Genomic DNA, 23,177 nt, shown 5'->3' on the forward strand with positions numbered 1-23,177 from the left:
CTGGAGAGCCAGTGCTAGTCCATGTCATCAGAACTGAGCTAGATGGTACCAAATGGTCTGACTTGGTATAAGGCAGTTTCCTTTGCCTAAAAGAGGAAAGAGCCAAGGACCACAGTGACTCCAAAATTTATTTATGTATTTTATTTACAACATTTATATACCACTTTATTGTAAAAAACCTCAAAGTGATTTACAGAAGGAATTAAAACCATACAATTTTTGGCAAAAACAGTTAAAGACAGGTATTTAAAAACATTCAAAATAATAAAACCAACAATGAGTTAAAAACAGATAAAAAACACAATAGCTTCTACATGCCTGAGTAGGCTTGCCTAAACAAAAATGGTTTTATCAGGTGCCAAAATGAGTACAATGAAGTGCCTGCCTAATATAAATAGGCAGGGAGTTCCAAAGCGTAGGTACTGCCACACTAAAGGACCGATTTCTTACAAGAGCAGAACAAGTACTATGTGGAACCCATAACATGGCAAACACACCTTGAACTTGGCCTGGTAGCAAATTGGCAACCAGTGCAGATTTCAGAGCAGAGATATTATGTGCTGTTAGGGTCTCTCTCATGTCAGCATTCATGCCACAGCATTCTGCACTAACTGCAGTCCCCAGATCAGGTTGTGCTGCATGGGGATTTCTGTGACCTTGGCTGAGGGGCTGCCAGGATTTTGACTGGTTGTGTGATGCTGAATTTTCTGTCTTATTCATAGGAATCTTGTTGTGGTTAGTATGGTATTGCATTTTCAAAATCATCACTGTCTTTTTCTTTTTCTATTTGCATTTCATTTACTTCTGACCTTACTTTCTTACATCCGTAGAAGCAACAACAGTGGTTCCATGTGATCAGCTCAATCTCCTTAAACCCACTGATGATGCACCTTGTTATTTGCATTATGGTTTGTTTCTTGCCCAATAGTGGTAAAAGAGAATTCACATACTGGGAAGTGTGGCTTCAATTGTGGTGTTCCAGGTCTACTGCCTGTGAAGGTAGACCAAACCAGTTGTGTTTTCTCTCTGTCAGTTACACTGGAATTGGGTTGGCTGTCAAAGTGAGTTTATAGCAGCCCACAGAGTAGGCAGGAAAAAGTAGAAATTTGTCTTAACTCTTACTCATTTCTCAGACCTCTTTCTGTAGTGAAGGGTCAAGTCTGTAAAGAAATTTGGAGAAGCCACATTAAAAGGCAGGCAGGGCATTCCAGGTAGGGGCTTGCCAACCCTGCTTTGATATGGATATTGTTGTGGAGAATCTCTAATCAAGCCTTACCAACATCACGATCCTAAAAATATCTACTAAGAAGTAAGTCCTGTTCTATGGGGCTTAGTCCCTTAATACATGTGTTTAGAATTGCAGCCTTCTGGAGCATCCATCTTTACTCCTGAGTGCTCCCATCTAACATCTCTACAATACTAAACTTTCTTTCTACAATGGCCCTGAGGGCACTTAAACCCTTCTTGCCAGAAGCAAGTAGGCTAGATTAAATGTTCCCTACCCAGGCTTTCTAAGCAGGTGAGAAGGAATGATCCCATCACTTCAGCTGGACCAAAAAACACCCTCATTTAGCTAAGATTTCTATCTTAATTTCCAATCAGATTTTTTTTGTTTTAGTGGTATGCTCCAAGCACCTGTGGTTGATGTTTAATGATATCACTAGAGCCTGTTATACCTTGTTTGGAGATTGAGTAGAAATTTTATTGTTTGCATTTATTTGCTTATCTGATTTATCTGATTTAAACCTGAATCTACCAAATGCACACTTTTAAAGCTGAAATTCACATTTAAAGTTGAATATATTAAACTCACACTTTCTGAAATGATATGAGAATCAAAACGCAGCCATTCTTCGAAATTCACACTTATCTGAATTTTGCAGTGCAGTTCTCTAAGCAAAGAATGTTTTAAAAAATGAATATATTTCAGGAACATGTATGACTGTAAATGCATTATATTAGTGGACATTGGTTGCAAAATATGTACATTAGTCAAAACTACACCCAAAAATGTGTTTTTAGGAGAAGTTTGCACTAAAATGCTGAAGAATTTTCATATTTATATTATTTTATTTTGTTAGAGAACTGAATTTAAGATTGGAAAAATGAAAAACCGACAGAGCCAAAATTGACAGATTCATCCATCCCTAACTTTGTTGTTTATTACAGTGAGTAATAAATACATTATAAATATGTTATGTAATAAATAGGCTATGGTCTGAAGGAACATAAGACCAGCTCCCTGCTGAAAGTAAGCAGGGTCAGGTCTGGTCAGTGCATGGAGGGGAGACTGCCTGGGAACCATATGTAAGCCGCCTTGGGTTTTATGAACAAAGAAAGGCAGGGTATAAATGTAATAAATAAATAAATAATAAAACAGTGAGTAATAAATCTGTTAAATAAATAAATTAAAATGTTGCTCTGTTGTACTTATGAGCCTAAAAAAATGCAGTTCCTTTTTTAGTTGGTGAACACTATGCAACTGAGCAGCTGAAGAGACAAATGAATTATTTCCACAGTGAACTAAAGGTTTTATAATACGCCCAAGCTACATGTTACTAGCACTCCTGTAGTGCATGCTCACAGCTGCTTTGTTTACTGTACCGTTGTGGGAGGAAATTAACAACATGGAAACACTCAAGTCAGTTTAGCAGATGGTCTTGCGAGCAGAACCAAGTTCACTAACCCTTGCAGTAACCCTCCTGTGTAATGAGCATGGAATGCTGATGCATGTCTGAGAATTCAAAAATAGATCTGCGTGTGCACTTCGTATGCAGTTTTGGGAGGCAGGTTAAGGAGAAAGGAATTCAGGGAACAAAGAAGAGAGAAAGATTTGCAGAAGTTCTGTCCACTTTTGAACCTTTGTGCTTCAATGAAGCAATGAAGGATAATGGTGAAGATCAGTTTAGTTTTGGTTTTATAAAAACAAATCTGGAAGATTTGTGAAACAATCTTGCTCGGGATTTTTGTTGCAGCTCTTTTTAAATCCAAGGTTATTTTCAATGATCATGTGAAATATTTGCTGCAGATTGTCTGAGAAGCTTTTCCCACATTCATTTCAAGGAGACAATACATTTTGTTTTGAACTCCTCTTTAAAAAAACCTAATAGAAACATGCAGTTGAACAGAAGATAATTAAGGAGCTGCTAAGCAACTGATTGGTTGAACCTAAATATGTGTGCCAGGAGGACATCTTCCTTCAATGCCACTGTAGCTATAGGATTTGTAGAGCTTAATTTTAACCTAGACTCAGCCCCAACACCTGCCATCAGTGTGAAGCAATTCAACATGGGAAGAAAAAAGGTGTCTCTGAACATCTGCAGAGTGCATTCCCTCCCCATATATACTAAAAGTGGGAGGGAGCTTATTTTGTTGAAGGGCTGTTGGCCCATAGGACAAGCCAATCAGCAGGTGGAACTCAGAGTGGGCAGAGCCAGAGGGAAAAGGGGGTGGAGTTTACAGTATTGCATAGCTCCCTCTCTCTCCTTCTCCCCCTCCTTCCCGTCCAGTGCTACTCCCATCTCTCTATCTTTCCCTCTGTGCAACCCTTCCTCTAATCATTAGGAGATAGCAGGCAGGATGTATGGAATGCCCCCACCCCTGAATGGAAGGAGGGAGAAATAACTTCCTACTTCCTTTTGCTGCGTGGGGAGGGAAGCATTTTTTGGGGGTACAGTATGTGTGAGTTATTAAGGATCCTGCTCTAGAGACAGGCAGTCATATAGAATCCGGCAGTTATTTATTTATTGTGCTTCTGCAATCCGGTTCCGCTTTCCCTTTTCCTTCTGCACCCTCCCAAGCTCCAGATAAAGAATTCCAGGCAGCTTGCCCTTGATGTGCCCCATCCATCCCTTGGCCCACAGCGTCATCTGCCTGAGGGATGAGCCACACTTACAGACAGCCTTGCTGGCTAGCTGGCTAGCAAAGGCCACATGGAGGAAGGGCCATAGTTCAGTGGCAGGGCATCTACTTTGCATGCGGAAGATCCCAGGTTCAATCCCTGGCATCTCCAAATAGGGCTGGGAATATCCTCTGTCTGAAGTCCTGGACAGCCGCTACCTGGCAATATAGACAATGCGGAGCTAGATGACCAATGGTCTGTTTCAGTATAAGGCAGCTTCCGAAGTTCTGAGGATCCCATGAGGTAAGTACCCTGCTGCGACCTGGTACTCACTGTATACCAGAGAGTCCGAGTGGGCCAGATGACACTATGGACTGGAGAGTCCCATTTCTGAGACAGAGAGATAGAAAATGTATTTTTAAAAATCTGGCCTCAGGCCAGATGAAATTGAACAGTGGGCCAAATGTCCTGTGGGCCAGGAACTCCCCACCCCTGCTGTCTATTAACAGAGAGAACTCTTTATCTGAGCGCTGATCCCTCTTGCAGCCAAAATTGCGCCATCCACATACAAGGGGAAGCTATCAACATGCTTGGGGGAACCTCAAGGTTTGCACAAAAATAAAATAGGGGGAAAACTCTAAAGGGGGAGACCCCAAAATAGCACAGTTAGCTCTGGGTATGCTCAGTAGACATGGAATGCTAAATGAAAGGAGGGGGAGAAAATTGAAGGGGGGGGAGAGAAAGGAAAAGGGCATGGTTGGAGTCCTGAAAAGGAGCAGTCTATACTGTGATATTATTTGCAGGTCCCATTTATTACACCCCTGACTCATCAGAGTCTGTCCTCTCATCTCTGAGATTTGGTGATAGGGCTTTCTTTTCACAGGATATGGTTTGAATCTCAGACCTCGACATATCTCCTTTTAGAAACGAGCCACTGATGTTTTGTAAGGTTGAACTGCCTTAGTGATTAGCACATATTCATTTTCACTTCGTTATAGGAAGGGACGGCATGACTTGTTATACTAGCAAACTAGCTAGTCTATCTCTTGACTGATTGTGAAATCTGAAGTAACTTCAATTGGTTTAGGGCAAAAAGAAAACAAACAAAAAAAGGGATTGCACCACAAATTAAATAAAAGATGCTAACGTTATACACAAAAGCCTCATTTTGATAAACTATTGGTGTGTCACCCAAAGTTCAGAGAAACTTGCTGATTATAAATATTCAGCTAAATATTGAACTGACTTCAAGGGAGGCAAAGGCAACATGTCATCTGTGATAGCCTGCTTCTAATTAATGCAATCTTTGCCAGTCTGGTGCCCTCCAGATATTTTGGGCTACATCAGCTCCAGCCAGCACAGTGCTAGCTGGGGCTTATGGCAGTTGTAGTCCACAGCATCTGGAGAACTCCAAGCTGGCAAAAGCTGCATTAATGAATGTACAAGCTCTTGATTAACAGTTTGTCACTCTGAGTGCTTCTCAAATTGCACTTTTTCTATGTAACTTGAGCTGATGTACATATGAACCGGAAAATGTTCCATTGTAATTAGAGGCTAGACAAATAACAAATTGCGCACATGATTTCATTCCATTTGTTCCTGCTATTATCTTATCAGTTTTAAAATAAAACATAAACTAAACAAATGAAAGACCACTGTTTTATAAACAGTTCTCTTCCATGTAAACTCATGGTGCAGGAGACTCTTTTAAAAAGCACAGCAGGATGTACTATCCTAATATGCACAATGACAGGGTAGTTTTGGAAATGGGAACCGAGGCACGGGATTAATGAATAAAGATAAGTGTGAACATTGTGTGATGAGACTCGTGTGTGTGTGTGTGAGTGAGTTTACAGAGGGCAAGAAGACAAGTACCTGCCCTGAGGAGCTTACAATCTATAATTCAACACAGAGGAAACAACAGAGGAAGTGGAAGAGGGGTAAACGGGGAAAGAATATGCTATTTGTTTCCAGTTATATCTTCTTAGGCTTTGTTGCAGACTTTGGCTTTATGCCAGGCTGGGGGAGGGGGTTGTACTGAGCAGTGTCACTCCTGCTTAGGAGAACCCACTTTTTGCCTGGCAAACAGGCAGGCAGCCTGTCAGTGACATTCCTACCAGCAGAGACTGGTGGATAGCCCTGAGATGGAACGTTCCAAAGGTGGGGCTGAGCTAGCTTGGGATCTACTGGATCCCAAGGTGTACCACCCACCTTGCTGCCCAACAGCTTCCCTAGCTGAGCTGACAGAGATAGTCTTGGAGGTATTGTTGAGGTCCCCCAAACTTGTGGTGTTGGGGGATATCAACATTCATGCCGAGACTGTCTTATCTGGGGCGGCTCAGGACTTCATGGCCTCCATGACAACCATGGGGCTGTCTCAATTTGTTACTGGCCCAACACATGTGTCGGGTCACACTCTTGATTTGATCTTCGCCACTGGTCATGGAGATGGTGATCTGGAGGTGGGGTGTTTTTCATCTACTCCATTGTCATGGACAGATCACCGCCTGCTGAGTTTTAGACTTACAACGACTCTTTCCCTCTGCAAGGGTGGGGGACCTATTAAGTTGGTCCACTCTCGGAGGCTTATGGATCCTATTGGTTTTCAGAGGGCTCTGGGAGTTTTTCCAGCTGATAGTACTGGCGCTCCTGTCGAGGCCTTGGTTGAACTGTGGAATACGAGATGGCCTGGGCTATCGACACGATTGCTCCCGCGTGCCCTCTTCGATGCAGAGCTCATACAGCCCCATGGTATACCCCGGAGCTGAGAGTGATGAAGCAAGAGAGAAGGAGGCTGGAGTGCAGATGGAGGTGAACTCCAGACAGATGCAGTTATGCTTTGGTAAGTGCCTCTACTAAGTCGTATATAAAAGCGGTAAGGGCGGCGAAGAAGTCTCACTTCGCTGCCTCTATCAGGACATCTCTTTGCCGCCCTGCAGAGCTTTTTAGGGTTGTACGAGGACTCTTACATACTGGTCCTCTAGATACCATTGAAACATCTGAAGCTCGCTGTAACGACATCGCAGGGCACTTCCAAAATAAAATCGCATGCATCCGTAGGGACCTAGACTCCGATGTTATGACAGACGAATCCACTGAAGTGTCCAGAACACGGTCTTGTCTTTCATTATTGGATGAGTTTCAGTTGGTGCAGCTTGAGGAAGTGGACAAGGTGCTTGGATTGGTGCGAGCGACCACGTCTGCTCTAGATCCTTGTCCATCTTGGCTAGTGAAGGCTAGCAGGACTACTACCACCGGCTGGGCCAAGGAAGTGATAAATGCCTCCTTGAGTGAGGGAGTAGTCCCTAGTAGTCTCAAGGAGGCAGTAGTGAGACCTCTTTTAAAGAAACCTTCCTTAGACCCAGATAACTTGAACAATTATAGACCAGTGGCAAATATCCCCTTTTTGGGCAAGGTTCTGGAGCGGGTGGTTGCCGGTCAACTCCAGGTGCTCTTGGATGAGACCGATTATCTGGATCCGTTTCAATCCGGTTTTAGGCCTGGTTTTGGCACTGTAACAGCCTTGGTCGCCCTGTATGATGACCTTTGTCGGGAGAGGGACAGAGGGAGTGTGAGTCTGTTGATTCTCCTTGATCTCTCAGCGGCGTTTGATACCATCGACCATGGTATCCTTCTGGGGAGACTCGCGGAGCTGGGAGTTGGAGGCACTGCTTGGCAGTGGTTCCACTCCTACTTGGCGGATCGTCGCCAGAAGGTAGTACTTGGGGAACATTGCTCGACACCTTGGACTCTCCATTGTGGAGTCCCTCGGGGTCGGTTTTGTCCCCCATGCTTTTTAACATCTACATGCAGCCTCTGGGTGCCGTCATCAGGAGTTTTGGAGTGCGTTGCCACCAGTACGCTGATGACACGCAGCTCTATTTCTCCTTTTCATCTTCTGCAGGTGAGTCTGTGGATGTGCTGAATCACTGCCTGACCGCGATAATGGACTGGATGAGAGCCAATAAACTGAGACTCAATCCAGACAAGACTGAGACACTGTTGGTGAATGCCTTCCCTGCCCAGATGGTGGGTGTTTACCCTGTTCTAGATGGGGTTACACTCCCCTTGAAGGAACAGGTTCGTAGTCTTGGGGTTCTTTTCGATCCTTCCTTGTCTCTTGAGGCGCAAGTGGCCTCGGTGGCAAGGAATGCGTTCTACCACCTTCGCTTGGTAGCCCAGCTACGCCCCTATCTGGACAGGGATGACCTCGCCTCAATTGTTCATGCTCTGGTAACTTCTAGGTTGGATTACTGTAATGCGCTCTACGTAGGGCTGCCCTTGAAGACAGTTCGGAAGCTTCAGCTAGTGCAAAACGCAGCAGCCAGAATGCTGACGGGGACCAGCCGGTCAGCGCATATAACACCTGTTCTGGCCCGTTTGCACTGGCTACCCATTTGCTTCCGAGCCAGATTCAAGGTGCTGGTTTTGACCTATAAAGCCTTACACGGCGTGGGACTGCAGTATCTTGTGGAATGCCTCTCCCGCTATGAACCGACCCGGTCACTTCGCTCAGCATCTAAGGCCCTCCTCCGGGTACCAACCCATCAGGAAGCCCGGAGGACAGTTACTCGATCTAGGGCCTTTTTTGTAGTGGCCCCCGAACTGTGGAACAGCCTCCCCAAAGAAGTATGCCTGGCACCGACGCTTCTATCTTTTCGGCGCCAGGTTAAGACCTGGCTATGCTCCCAGGCATTTTAAGCGTTTAATGTTATAATTTTAAATCTTTTTTGTTTGTTGTTTATTTATTGTGATATTCTGTATTTTAATCTTTTTGTACACCGCCCAGAGAGCTATTCGCTATGGGCAGTTTAAAAATGAAACAAATCATCATCATCATCATCATCATCATCCTGATCTGCTCTCATAAGTGGCTGGCATCAGGCTTGATCTGAGCCCAATCTCTCTATCATCCTGGAGGTGGCACAGGGTCAGGGATTGGGTCTGATCTGCCTGCTCACCCACCCACCCCTCCACGGCTACAAGCACCTGGGCTGCTAATGCAGTGGTAGCTCCATCACTCTGAAGAGCCTTGGCGGCAGCAGTGACTCATTTTGATTCCAAAAGGCACAGCCAAGGGGACCAAGTAAGCACCCCCATTGCATGCAGAAGGCCCACCCCATTCCCACCAGCCCTGAAGAGCACACAGCCAGCTGTTCCTTGAAAGTTGCCAATCTACTGATGGAAGGCAGACTCCTGCATCCAGGCAAGCTCAATAAAGGACAGGTCGGAGAAGGATGATGTTCCCTCTTATATGGGCACTAAGTAGAGATGGGGGAGAAAGTTCAATTCAGTTCACATTTAAAGCCAAATCTATCAAATTTGCACTTTCCAAAACAATATGAGAACCGAAGCACAGTCATCCTTTGAAATTTGCATTTCATCTGAATTTTGTGATGCAGTTCTCCAACCAAAGTTTACAAAAACGCATATATTAGGGGAAAGCATACATTAAAATGAACATATTAGTGAAAACAGCATACCAAAAATGCATTATATTAGGAGAAACTGCTTGCCAAAATGTGTATGTTAGTCAAAACGTGTTTCTTGGGGGGGGGGAGAAATCCACTAAAATGCTGAAGAATTTTCGTGAGGATTTTTTTTTTAAAAAAAAATCACAAACAGCTGCAGAAATGTGAATTGAATTTAAGATTGGAAAAATGAGAAAGTGAGAGTACCGAAACAGACAGCTCTTTCCATCTGTGGCACCAAGCAAGAAGGGACACCACACCTACTTCTCTTTCCTCTGCCGCGCAACTGCCACAGTCCTTGTCCCAGTCTTTCCCTTTCAGGAGGAGCCACCCATACCTGGATACTTGCACAATAAACACCACCCACTGCATCTCTTGGTGTCAGGAACTCTCCTGCAGTGGGCTGCCTTGGTACAGAGTTCACTGTGGGCAGGGCAGCTGGTGACCAGTAAGCAGCCTCCCCTCCCTCCCCCCTGCTCCCAATATGTCCTCAATGTCACAGAGGTGACCGCTGGCTTATGAAGCTTGCTTTTTAAATGAACCATGACCGACTGAGATTCAGGGAAGCTGAAAGGAAACACTGCCAAATAAAAGCACTTCTCCCAGCTATGTGGAAGAGAGGTGGGAGTGTGCGAACTTGAGCCTTCCCTTGTGCTCATCCTACATAGTACACAATACCCATGGCACCGAATTGCAGCTGAGACACAGGAAGGAGGCCTGTGTCTAGCATGGGGAGTTTTAATTGACCCCTGTTATTCATCTGTGCGTTAATTACATATTTAAAATGTGTTATTGATTAGACTCCAGTTGAGCTTTCCCTGTAAAAGTTGATTCACTGCTCAAGGCATTGCTGTCAACAACATTCAAGCAATGCTCATGTAGGCAGTTGTCTTTTTATTTGCAGAAGCTCATTTTTCCCTTTTATTTGTTATATACTTCTTTTATTTTTAGAAATTGCCTAGATTATGATATTGTTGCAGATGTCCTTGGTGAATCTGCAAAATGAACTTGTCTGAAGGTGTTTATATAGATTGCTGGTGGTGATTAGCTGTCAAACACATTCCACCTGTTTGGGTAAGGCTTAGGGCAAAACAGTTGGGGAACTGAAATGTACTCAGCGGAAGATAATAAATCAGGGTGGGTGGCAGTCATCTGGCAAAAAGCAGTTCCGGGAAACAAATGTTGTTTTAAAAGAGAAACACTGTTTGCCTAAGGGTCTGCTCTTCTGCGTTCAACTTGAATATTTTATAAACACAGAAAAGCACTATACAATTCTAGTATTTTTTCCTCAACCTCTGAACCACTCAATATAAGGGTTGGGTGTCTTACCCCAGGAAGTGTAGTTGCACAACAGAGTCCTTTCAAGTAGGCTAGCCCTGACCTAGCCTAGCCATAGTCCTGGAGCAGTAAAAGCTTTTAGCATTGCTGCACTGATGCTTACCCTCTGCCTCTAACACAAGCAAGTATAAGAAGGTACATTGAAGAAGTATTAGGGTTTGGTGTGCCAAATAAGGGCTGGAGTGTTGGCTAAAATGAGACAACGGGGGGTGTCAAAGATTTTTCTGGAGGATCCCAAAGTGTCTCATAGCACTGGTGAAAGTTTTTTTTTTTTTAATTTTGCAAATATAGGGGGGGAGAACATTGTCAGCTCACATTACGAATAAATGTAATGTTAGAGCCATACGACAATGGAACCAATTACCTAGAGAGGTAGTTGGCTCTCTGACACTGGAGGCATTCAAGAGGCAGCTGGACAACCATCTGTCGGAAATGCTTTGATTTGGATTCCTGCATTGAGCAGGGGGTTGGACTTGATGGCCTTATAGACCTCTTCCAACTCTACTATGATTCTGAAAATTATCAATCCTAGCTTAAATATATGTATTAATATAAGCACTCCATATGTGCAAATGGTTATCCAAACAAGATTGACAATTATAAGATACAAGTTCAAATGTAGAAAAGGCAACGAGATCTTCCAACAACTGAGTAATGGGTGGAGGGTGCTTCTCCTTTCAGCCTTGAAGTATCTTTGCAACCATAAGAGCACACAGGATTCACTTTCATTGTCCATCTGTTAATCTTCATGCCACAGGAACATAATTTAATAGAGTGTGAACATCCACAAATATAAAGGATTTTTCCAAAACAAAGTTAATACAAACAATTTCTAGCCAGAAAGAAGACACCACAGAACACATCCACATCATATACCTCAAAGAGGCATTATCAGCATTACATTGCCAGCATCTATCTGAACTAGCCACCAACGGCCATACTACCCTAAACACGCCTGATCTCATCTGATCTCAGAAGCTAATCAGGGTCAGGTCTGGTTAGTACTTGGATGGGAGACCGCCTGGGAATACCGGGTGCCATAGGCTTAGAAGCAGGCAATGGTAAACCACCTCTGAATACTTCTTACCATGAAAACCCTATGAATATATCCAAAAAAAGATTCATAGGGTTGCCATAAGTCGTAATTGACTTGAAGGCATATAACAACAACAATCTGAACTAGCCAATTCCTTCCTATAAAGGCCCTGTGGAGTCTAATATAAATGGAACATCTTTTGTTGAATCAATCTCAATTTTAAATCTAAAGAAAGGCTACATATAGATGCTAAAATAACTTTCTAACGATGGAGCTGAATGGAACACTCTAACCCTGTATTAATTTGTCTCTAAGATCTTGAACATCCAACTTACAAATAAAAAATTTATAAACACTATTGCATTTAGCATTATTTCCTCCAACAATATAGGAGATGCCGGGACGCTCAAAGCTGAAGGTCCATCAATAGACACCTAAAGGTGCTGTAGTTTATCATATCGCCATTCAGCCCTGGCAGGTAAGTGCAATATTAAAATGACAACAGTTCTTCATCCAATCCTATTAACTAGTATACATCCCTCTGTCAGCCCACTTCCGCCACAAAAAACAACTTCCTTTCTATTGACTCAATAGAGTTAATTTAGCATGAGCATATGGGTCAAAGTATAACTGACAATACATTATACACCAGGCCTCCTTAGCTGCTGAAACTGCAGGTGGCAATAGTCATTTCCTTTTTATATATTAACTAATATGCAAAAAAAAAACCCTTGCGGTTTAAGAATACCTGTAGCCCACAGATATTTCTATCAAACTTTAAAAAGCAGAGAAATTGGGCAGCTATAGTGAATGCATCAGGGGAGCAGGAGACCTGACCTCCACTCTGAGATATTGGACTGCCCTACAAATTTGTCAAAATGCCAACACAATGTGGGTTGGTCTTTCACAGTCCAATCCACTTCCTGTGTAGCTAGGAAGAATTTGGTAACGTGTGCCTTTGAGCACATGGTGAGTGGTGGTAATACCTGCCATCTCCAAAGATGGAGAATTACATTTTTGTATGTTTGTTGGTGTTCTTCTTACTTTGCTTATTTTCTGTGTTACTACTGTTTCTACAGAGAATTTAACCTAGAAAATTATATTTCTCTCATTAGTAATCCTAGAAATTGTGTCAAACTTATTTTTATTAATTTCAGACGTTTTTATTGGTCAATGTCATATGATGGTGAAGACAGCCTTTTGTGTTTCAAATGTTCTATTTCTATTTTGTGTGCATTAACAGTTGAATCTGAAACTGCAGTTTGATGTAAAATTAGACTGATTACAATATGTTGCTACTTAAGCAATGAATCTAGCCGTTGGAAAAAACAAACTTGGCCTGCCCAAGATGCATGTTTTCAGCCTGCTATGCTTAAACCACTCCACTTAAGGAAAGGTGGGCATGGTCAATTAAAAACATAGAGCACACCTAGAATTTTGCTAGAATATATTTCACCTCCCACTGTTTTATCTTGTGCAAACTGAGACACTCCTCATGTCCATTGGAAGCTATTCAGTAGGATAGTCAGTGCCATTATTCCACAATTGTTTTTGGAGTTTTTTTAGTGTTGCAAAGTGTTGCTGTACTTCACATATTCACAGAAACAGAAGCAAAAGAAAATGATTTACTATAGGAAACTTCACTAAAGTTGCTAAGTAAATCAAACATAATTAAAATGACTATCTAAACTATATCTACTGTCCTAATATTGTTGCTTCCTCAGCATAGCACATGTCTTGTTTCTGTTATTTGGGCTGATTGCAGGTGTTGCCACCACTCACCATATGCTCAGAGGCACATGTTACCAAATTCTTCCAAGCTACACAGGAAGTAGATTGGGCTGTGAAAGACCAACCTTAATTGTGTCTGCATTTTTTACAAATTTGTAGGGCAGTACAATATCTCAGAGAGGAGGTCAAGTCTCCTGCTCCCCTGGTGCATTCACTATAGCTGCCCAATTTCCCTGCTTTTTAAAGTTTGATAGATATATCTGTTGGCTATAGGTACATTCTTAAACTGCAAGGGTTTTTTGCCTATTAGTTTATTTCTCTGCTTTTTAATCTGGGAGATAAGAAATAGGATCCTGTGCAAGTTTGCTGAGAATGTATTGATCATTTGCATGCTTATTGAGTTCAGTGGGATTTACTCCTCTCCAATCATGCTTAGGATAGGTGAAACTGACCTTGGGGGAGGAGGAGGGGCAGGGGAGAGGAGAGGGAAGGAGGAAGGGAGGGAAGAGGGGAACAGGAGGAGGAGGGGGGGAATGAGGGGATTGGAAGGGGAGGGGGAGGGGCAAAAGGGAGGTGATGGGAGGAGGAGTTGGAGAGGGCAGGTTTGATCATTTGCATGCTTATCGAGTTCAATGGGATTTACTCCCATGCAATCATGCATAAGATAGGCAAAACTGCCCATGGGGGATAAGGAGGATGGGAGGGGAGGTGAAAGAGGAGCAGAAGGAAGGAGGGGATTGGAAGAGGATTGGGGAGGGGGAGGGGCAAAGGAAGGGGAGGAGATAGGAGAGAGGAGGAGTGGAGGGCAGGTTTGATCATTTGCATGCTTTTTGAGTTCAGTGGGATTTACTCCTGTGCAATCATGCTAGGATAGGTGAAACTGACCTGGGGAAGAGGGAGGGAGGGGAGGAGGAGGGCAGGAAGGGGAGTAGAGGGAGGAAGGGGGAAGGAGGGGGGAGGAGATTAGGCACTAGGCAGAGGGGAAGCCCCATTCCTTTCCAAATGGAAAACATAACAGTATCATTGTTTGTCAGCGTTTCCCTGTCCTGCCTGAAGTCAAGGAATTCAGACTCAGCCGTGTTTTTTTCTCTTTTTATTAAAGTAATAGATACATCCAAAGCAGTTCACCTCATTAAACTAGCTACACTTTCTAGGAACTCAGCTCTGCTCTAGCACTGACTAAGCATGATTTTGTGACTCTAAGACATTGCCTCAGCAACTGTCAGGCCCAGGATGAGACTCAGGAACCAGACCAGAGGTTGTAAGTAATTCGTGTTTTATTAGGGTAATGTCCAAGCAAAGACTGCGTCTTCTCATGAAGCAATACAGGGATACAGGTCCTGCGGCATTGGGAGAAAGTTGACAGAGCAAGGGGCTGCTTCCCACCTGTTCTTTAAGAAGGGGCCAAACGGGCATGCAACCTTTCGCTCCTCCTTAACTGCTCCTCAGGTACTGCCCGCCTTCCCCCTTCTCTCCTGTCTTTTCAGCTGTCTACGTGTGCGCGGTGAGGGGGGAAGCATCGGCCCCTCCTCTTCTGAAGTTTCCGATTCCAGTATGGGGGATAGGGGAGGAGCTGATGGTAAACTGCCTCGCCGCTTTTCTGCTGTGGGCAGCCCTCCCTCTTGCTCTGAGCTTCGGACAAGGGGAGGCGTGAGAATGTCCAGGGAGGATTCTGAAACTTCAAAGCTCTCAGGCTCCCCGTTGCTAGGCGACCCTATCACTGGCAGTTCCTCTGTTTCGTCTTCACTCCAAAGGGGAGAAGTTCCTCCCCCTCCCCTCTGCCATCCGTCTGAATCCTCTTCTCCCAACTCCCCGGGACCCCAGCTCTGCCTCTCGACACCATCCCCCCTCCCAAGCTGTGCCCCCCTCCCCCTGTCTGGCTTGGGGCGGTGGGGAAAACGTTGATGGAAATTTTTACCAAATCTGGAGCATGCACATCAGCTGCATCTTCCCATGATCTGTCAGCCACTCCATAGCCTTTCCAGTGAATCAAGTACTGCAGCTTGTGGCGTCTGATCCTGGAATCTAAGATTTCCCCAACTTCAAACTCAAGCTGCTCATTTACCAGGAGTGGAGCTCCGGGAGGCTCCTCCGGCCGTAACTCACTGGGAGGGGTGGCTTTCGTTAAGAGGGATCGATGAAACACAGGATGTATTTTAAACGTGTCAGGCAGCTTCAGTCGGTACGCCACAGGATTAATTTGAGTTTCTATTTCGAAAGGACCCACCCTCTTGTCTTGTAATTTTCTACATTTGCCCGGCATCTGGAGGAAGTGGGTGGACAGCCATACCTGGTCTCCCGGTTGAAGGGGGGGCCCTCCTTCCTGTGCAGGTCAGCAACTCGCTTGTACTCCGTTTTGGCTTCGTTTAACTGCTGTTTCAGTGTCTGTTGCGCCGCTTGTAATTCTTTAAGGAAGTCCTCAGCTGCCGGTACCAGCATTCCTTCTGAGCTGCTTGGAAAGACTTTAGGATGGAATCCATAATTAGCGAAAAACGGGGTTTGTTGAGTGCTGGAGTGCAGAGAATTGTTGTAGGCGAACTCTGCAAAATGCAAATATGCTACCCAGTCAGTCTGTTGATAGGATACATAGCTTCGTAAATATCTTTCCAAAACGGCGTTCAAGCGTTCCGTCTGCCCATCTGTCTGGGGGTGATGGGCGGAGGAGAGTTTTAGTTCCGTCTGCAACTGTTTCCACATTGCTCTCCAAAATTTGGCTGTGAACTGAGTTCCTCGGTCTGAGACTACGCTGTTTGGCAATCCATGCAGCCGGTAGACTTCTTTGATGAATAACTTGGCCGTTTCTTTAGCCTCTAAGGCCCCTGCACAAGGAAGAAAGTGTGCCATTTTGGTAAGTAGATCCACCACTACTAAGATGGCTGTCATTCCTTGGGACTTGGGTAGATCAGTTATAAAATCCATGGAGAGGTCCTTCCAGGGTTCGTGTGGGACAGGCAACGGTTGTAACAGTCCTGCTGGTTTTCCTGTTTGTGTTTTTGTCCGCAGACAGACAGAGCAGGACTTTACATAGCTCTCAATATCCCGCCGCATTTTAGGCCACCAGAAGTCCTTGGCCACGTTCTAAATGGTCTTGTAAATCCCAAAGTGTCCCGCTGTGATGGAATCATGGCACTGGCGTAGGATTCTGAGTTTTAATTCCCCTTCTGGCACATATCTGGCGGTTTTGAACCATAACAGTCCATTTCTCCAGTGAAAGGTTACTTCTGAGTCTTGACCTTGTCCCGTCTCCTGCTGATATTTTACCATGTCTGCATCTTCTTGTTGCGCCTTTTTGAGTTCCTCTTCCCATGAGGGCTGGCATGATCCCAACGTTAATTTCTCTGGCGGAATCACGTACTGAGGCTGGTCCTCGGATTCACTTTCTTTGTATTGTGGCTGTCTGGATAAGGCATCCACTCTCTGGTTTTTGGCTTGGGCATGGTAAGTAATCTTGAAGTTAAACCTAGTGAAGAACTGGGACCATCTTATCTGTCTCTGGTTCAGCTTTCTGGCTGTTTGGAGGCTTTCAAGATTCTTGTGGTCGGAGCGCACTTCAATCTGATGAGAGGCCCCCTCTAGGTATTGTCTCCAGTTTTCAGAATCCTTGATGGCCAGCAGTTCCTTCTCCCATACCGTGTAGTTCTTCTCTGCAGGCTTTAACTTCCGAGAGAAGTACGCACAGGGGTGCAGCTCCTTCCCTTCTTGGTCTAATTGCAGAAGGACCCCCCTGATGGCAAAATCCGAAGCATCAGCTTCCACAACGAAAGGGCGGTTCGGATCAGCAAAGCGCAGAATGGGCTCGGTAGCAAACCTTCTCTTCAGCTCCTCAAAGGCCTCGGTGGCGTTCTCTGTCCATTGAAACTTCTTCTTCCCCCTTAAACAGTCAGTCAGAGGAGCTGTTAATTTGGAAAACCCTGGAATGAACTTTCTGTAATAATTGGCAAACCCTAAAAACCGTTGCACATCCTTTTTGGTGACAGGTTGGCCCCAGTCCAATATACAGCTTACTTTCCCTGGGTCCATCTCCATGCCTTCCGCTGAGATTCGATATCCAAGGAAGTCTAGAGACTTGAGGTCAAATCCACATTTCTCTAACTTAGCATACAGGTGATTTTCTCTCAGTCTCTTCAACACCGTTTTCACATGCTGGTCGTGGTCTTCCTGGTTCTTTGAGAACACCAGGATATCATCTAAGTAACAGATTACATACGTGTCCAACAAGTCTCTAAACACGTCGTTCATGAACTTTTGAAAAACTCCTGAACTTCCACAAAGCCCGAACGGCATGACCAGGTACTCAAACTGACCATAAGCGGTCAAGAATCCTGTTTTCCATTCATCTCCCTCCTTCATTCTGATCAGATTGTACGCTCCCCTCAAATCCAGCTTTGTGAAGACTTTTGCGGAGCGCAGTCGGTCTAGCAACTCTGAAATCAGGGGCAGCGGGTAGCTGTTGGGGATGGTGATCTGGTTCAATGCGCGGTAGTCATTACAAGGTCTGAGTTCCCCCCCCTTCTTTTTCACAAACAATAGTGGCACTCCAGCAGGGGACTGTGAGGGGCGTATGAATCCTCACCTCAGGTTTTTATCCAGGAATTCCTTCAGGGCCTCCCTCTCAATCTCTGTGAGAGAGTAGATTCTCCCCGATGGGATGCTGGCTCCTGGCACGAGATCAATCGCACAGTCGTAAGGGCGGTGGGGGGGTAAAGTCTCTGCCTCTTTTTCATCAAACACATCTTTGAATTCTTCATACTTCGGCGGCAGGGTCACTTGCTCGATCTCTTGCACTGCCCCCGCTAAGGTGTTTTTAATTCCTTCAGGTTGACAGTTCTCCTGGCAATACTGTGAGGTGAACCACACCACCGCCTCCTTCCAACTTATTTTGGGTTCATGCTTTGCTAGCCAGGGCATTCCCAGAATCACCTCAAAGTTCGAGAGATCTGACACATATAGCGAAATGAACTCTTCATTTCCAGGGATTTGAAGTTTCACTTCCTCTGTGGCTTGTGTCACCCCTCCTGACTTCAGGGGTTTCCCATCGATGGTCTCCACAGCTAGGGCAGAGTCCAGTTTCCACCGGGAAATTCCATGACGCTTGACTAACTTTGCATCAATAAAATTTGTGGAGGCTCCACTGTCAATTAAGGCAGTAGAGTTAAACACCACTCCTCTGGAAGTTGTAATCCGAATAGGCAAGACCAACACCCCTTTTGAGGGAGGTTGGATCATTGGGGGGCCTTTATACAACGCTGCCCCCAGTCCACCGGCCTGCACGTGGACTGGGTGTTCTAGTTTCCCGATGGCTCGGCTTTCCCCCCTTTTAGTCCACAGTCTCTGGCCACATGGCCCGGCTTTGAACAATAAAAGCATAAACGTTCCCGGCGTCGTCTTTCCTTTTCTTCTTCTGACAGTCTTGGCCTAGCCCCTCCCTGTCCCTCAGTTGCATTACCTGCCATCCCTGCAGCGGGAAGGGTCTTGCTGTGGGATGCCGAGGCTGAGTATCTCGGGACCTCCTGCTTCCTTTCCAGGCGCCTTCCTTCCATCCGGTGATCTATCTGTAGGCATAGCCGGATGAGCCCTGGTAGGTCAGCGGGGGGGGGAGGTCCTGGCCAGCTCATCCAGGATTTCAGCATTTAATCCACTCCAGTACATAAACATCAGGGCGGCGTCATTGTAACCAGTTTCCTGGGACAGAATTTTAAAAGCATTAGTGTACTCGGAAACCGTCCCTTTAGCTTGCTTCAGAGCGCCTAGCTGCCGCGCTACTGTTTCAGCTCTTTGCGGGTCTTGAAACATCTCGGTCATCTCCTGTATAAATCCTCTGTACCTTCTAAAGACAGTATCCTTTCTCACGAGATACGGAGTCACCCATTTTGCAGCTTCTCCCTCCAGGAGGCTAATCACGAAGGCTACTTTAGCCCCATCGTCTGGAAATTCCGTGTGCCTGACATCCAGATATAACTCACATTGAGCCACGAAGGTTGCCAACTGATCACTTTGTCCCGCGTATTTTGGGGGCAGTCTAATGGGAACCCTTACTGCGGCAGCTGGAGGGGCTTTTCGCATCTGGTCTATCGTGGCCTTCAAGGTTTGATTATCCGTCTTCAGTGCCTTGACTGCTGCTAGCAGGGCTTGAACATCCGTCTGCAAATCAGCTACCTTAGTCCTCAAGAGTTTCACTTCTTCCGTCTCAGAAGTGGGGTTCGTCCCCCCCGCTGCTCCCTTTGACATCTTGTCCCAGTCAAGTGAAGAGAGCGTTGAGGGTGATTTAGGTGGCTCTGTCAAGCTGTCAGGCCCAGGATGAGACTCAGGAACCAGACCAGAGGTTGTAAGTAATTCGTGTTTTATTAGGGTAATGTCCAAGCAAAGACTGCGTCTTCTCATGAAGCAATACAGGGATACAGGTCCTGCGGCATTGGGAGAAAGTTGACAGAGCAAGGGGCTGCTTCCCACCTGTTCTTTAAGAAGGGGCCAAACGGGCACGCAACCTTTCGCTCCTCCTTAACTGCTCCTCAGGTACTGCCCGCCTTCCCCCCTTCTCTCCTGTCTTTTCAGCTGTCTACGTGTGCGCGGTGAGGGGGGAAGCATCGGCCCCTCCTCTTCTGAAGTTTCCAGTTCCAGTATGGGGGATAGGGGAGGGGCTGATGGTAAACTGCCTCGCCGCTTTTCTGCTGTGGGCAGCCCTCCCTCTTGCTCTGAGCTTCGGACAAGGGGAGGCGTGAGAATGTCCAGGGAGGATTCTGAAACTTCAAAGCTCTCAGGCTCCCCGTTGCTAGGCGACCCTATCACTGGCATTTCCTCTGTTTTATCTTCACTCCAAAGGGGAGAAGTTCCTCCCCCTCCCCTCTGCCATCCATCTGAATCCTCTTCTCCCAACTCCCCGGGACCCCAGCTCTGCCTCTCGACAGCAACCGGGTCCCGCCCAGTCAGCTTAAGTAGGCTTGGATTGCGCACACAAACGAAGACTCCGCCTCAGTTCTGACTGTTGAACTTCCTGCTTCAAGCACTTCTGAGCATGGGGCAAAGGTGGCTTGATCTCAACTTTTCCCTCCAACGGAGGGCGGCTGGTAACAATCAGTTTGGGAAGCGCTCAGCTGGGAAACGTCTGATGTGCAAGGCTGAGTCTCTGGCACGGATGGTGTGGCCGTGTCCAATTGGAGAGTGTCCGACAGGCCAGGTGGTGTTTCCACAGGGGGGTCAGGAGCTGACCGGGCTGAGCTGTCAAAGATGGGGGCTGGGGCATGCCGTGAGTTCACCCCACTGCCTGCCACCTCCCCAGGTTCGCAGTCCAAGTCCTCATCATCTGTTTCACCCTCGTCTATCCCCCCCCTTCCTGCATGGTTCATAACATTCCCCCACCTTTTTATTCTATGGCAGGCACAAATAGTCTCCCACCCAAATTTAAACCCAAGCTGTCACTGGCCATATCCACACCAGACCTTTATTTCACTTTAGACAATCATGGCTTCTCTCAAAGAATCCTGGGAAGTGTAGTTAGTGAAGGGTGCTGAGTTGCTAGGAGATGCCCTGCTCCCCTTACAGAGCTTCAATCAGAGTGACTGACTGTTAAACCACTCCGGCCACTGGAGCTCTGTCGGGAATAGGAGTCTCCTCTCAGCATCCTTCACAAACTACACTTCCCAGGATTCTTTGGGGGAAGCCATGACTATCTAAAGTGAAATAAAGGTCTGGCATGGGTGTGGCCTCCTGATTAGCCAAGCAAAGCAGCTGTGAGTCTAGTTTTAGAACACTGACAGTTGGTTCTTACTGAGCATGCCCAGGCTTATCATTGACTTTAATGTTAAATTTCTTAAATTAATTAAAAATCAGCTAGGCATTTTTTAAACTTTTAAACTGCAGAAGATGAAGGTCAGAGTATGGGGCAAGGTCAGTAATATAATTACAGGTACTCTATGAACATGGTTGATTTTTAATTAATTTCAACAAACTATGAGACCTCTTGATAGAAAAAAATCCAACAGGAGTCTGGTTTTCTTCTTTTTTACACTTTGAACTCTTGATTCTCTTTGACTGTTTTGTGTATCACCATGAAAATCTAGAGGGTTGTTAAGCAAGCGTTTGAGTTCAGGACTACAAGTTTTGTAAGGTTTTGTTTTGAAATGAGCTTATGGGAAGCATCAGAATAGCATGGGGGCTATTTTTAATTCAACATTGCGGAATGCGAAAAATCCATGCTGGCTATAGTATACAGCCACTCTTGTGGCTGTATAATGTAGACTCACTATCCATCCATAAAGGGATACCAAATACATTGTCTCCAATATTACCCATGGAATGGTATTTGAAGGAAAAGAAGATTGCCAAACATTTCTACGAGCTAACAGGTATGCCTTATTGTATAAATTAAGATCTGGAAAATCAAATCCTTCTAATATTGACAACTGCATCTTTTAAAGTGAAAAACAAGGTGGAGGAGTCCCCCAAACAAATTTCTGCAGTGTCACATTAAATTTGTGAAAATATGCTTAGGGAATATATAAATAAATACCACAAAGCACATGAATTATGTGGCAAAATATTCATCTTAAGTGTATTAAATTTGTCCCCAATACTACATTTAAGTATAGTAATACCTTAGTTAATGAAGTGCATGCGTTCCTGGACATTATTTCTTTAACAGAAATTTTGGTACCAGAGGTAGGGATAACATGGAAAGAACAGGGACAGGTTCCTGCACCACAAAAAAGAAGAGCATTTCAACATATTTCAGCAAACTTTTTACTCAAAACTAACAATATGCATGTCTGAAATGTCAGGTAAGCCTTGGATATAGACCACCTGAAGGCTTCATCCAAAATGCATCCAAGGATGCCTGCCTTGCCTTTTTACTTTTATCATGTAGAATCTTACTATAACAACCTTTTATCTTGTAGCAACTTGCTGTAGCAAACTAGCTAAAGCTTGGAGCACAGTTCTCATCTCTGTACACTCAGGCAGGCAAGGGGCAGCCACTACCAGCACCCCGTGCTTGGCCTCTCTCTTTCTCTCTGTCTGCCATCCTCCCCTGCATTTGAGCAGATGTATTGGCAGCAAACAGTTTCTAAGGCACCCAAAGTACTATTTACTGAGGAGGCGGCAGTACTACCTGGTAAGGTCCCAGGCTATGGTCTGAAGGCACATGAGGACAGCACCCTGCTGAAGCTAAGCATCATCAGGTCTGGTCAGTGCCTGGATGGGAGACCGCCTGGGAACCATATGTAAGCTGCATTGGGTTTCTATCGTGAAAGGCAGGGTAGAAATGTAATAAATAATAAGGAATGCCATTCCAGCCACATGTGAGGGAGCTTCATGCAGCAGCTGCAATCCAGTACACAAGGAACCATATTCTATGTCAGAGTGTGCACCTCCCTTGTTAAAAGGAGCTTCTTTGCTGGAGGATTTGTTAACTGAGGTATTACCGCAGTGCCCATCTTTCTAAATTGAGAGAGATCTGTCATCAATCTATTTAAATTCAATTTAATCATTTGAGAAATATCTCTAGGAACCAAAATATGTAAATATAACCTCTGGGCACCAGCAAAATTTCCAATTAACATATAAACTATTAATCAATCAATCAATACCTCCTGGTAGGAGCCTAGGGCATTACTGGATAATGTAATAGTACCCATTAGCATTAATTAGGATTTTAACCAATTAATCACACCAAAATTATTAATCAATTTTATTCGTTTCAGTATAGATGATTCAGACCTATGAATAAATAATAACAAATCATCTATATACATGGATTCCACTTCTA

The 23,177-nt window shown here is 45.0% G+C and overlaps 1 pseudogene; it reads left to right on the forward strand.

Annotated features, from left to right (window-relative positions):
* Positions 1–11,577: 11,577 nt before the first annotated feature.
* On the forward strand, positions 11,578–11,696 carry LOC133364721 (5S ribosomal RNA; annotated as a pseudogene).
* The last annotated feature ends 11,481 nt before the right edge of the window (positions 11,697–23,177 follow it).

This window comes from Rhineura floridana, chromosome 9 (genome assembly GCF_030035675.1).
Source record: "Rhineura floridana isolate rRhiFlo1 chromosome 9, rRhiFlo1.hap2, whole genome shotgun sequence".
NCBI classification, from domain to species: domain Eukaryota; kingdom Metazoa; phylum Chordata; class Lepidosauria; order Squamata; family Rhineuridae; genus Rhineura; species Rhineura floridana.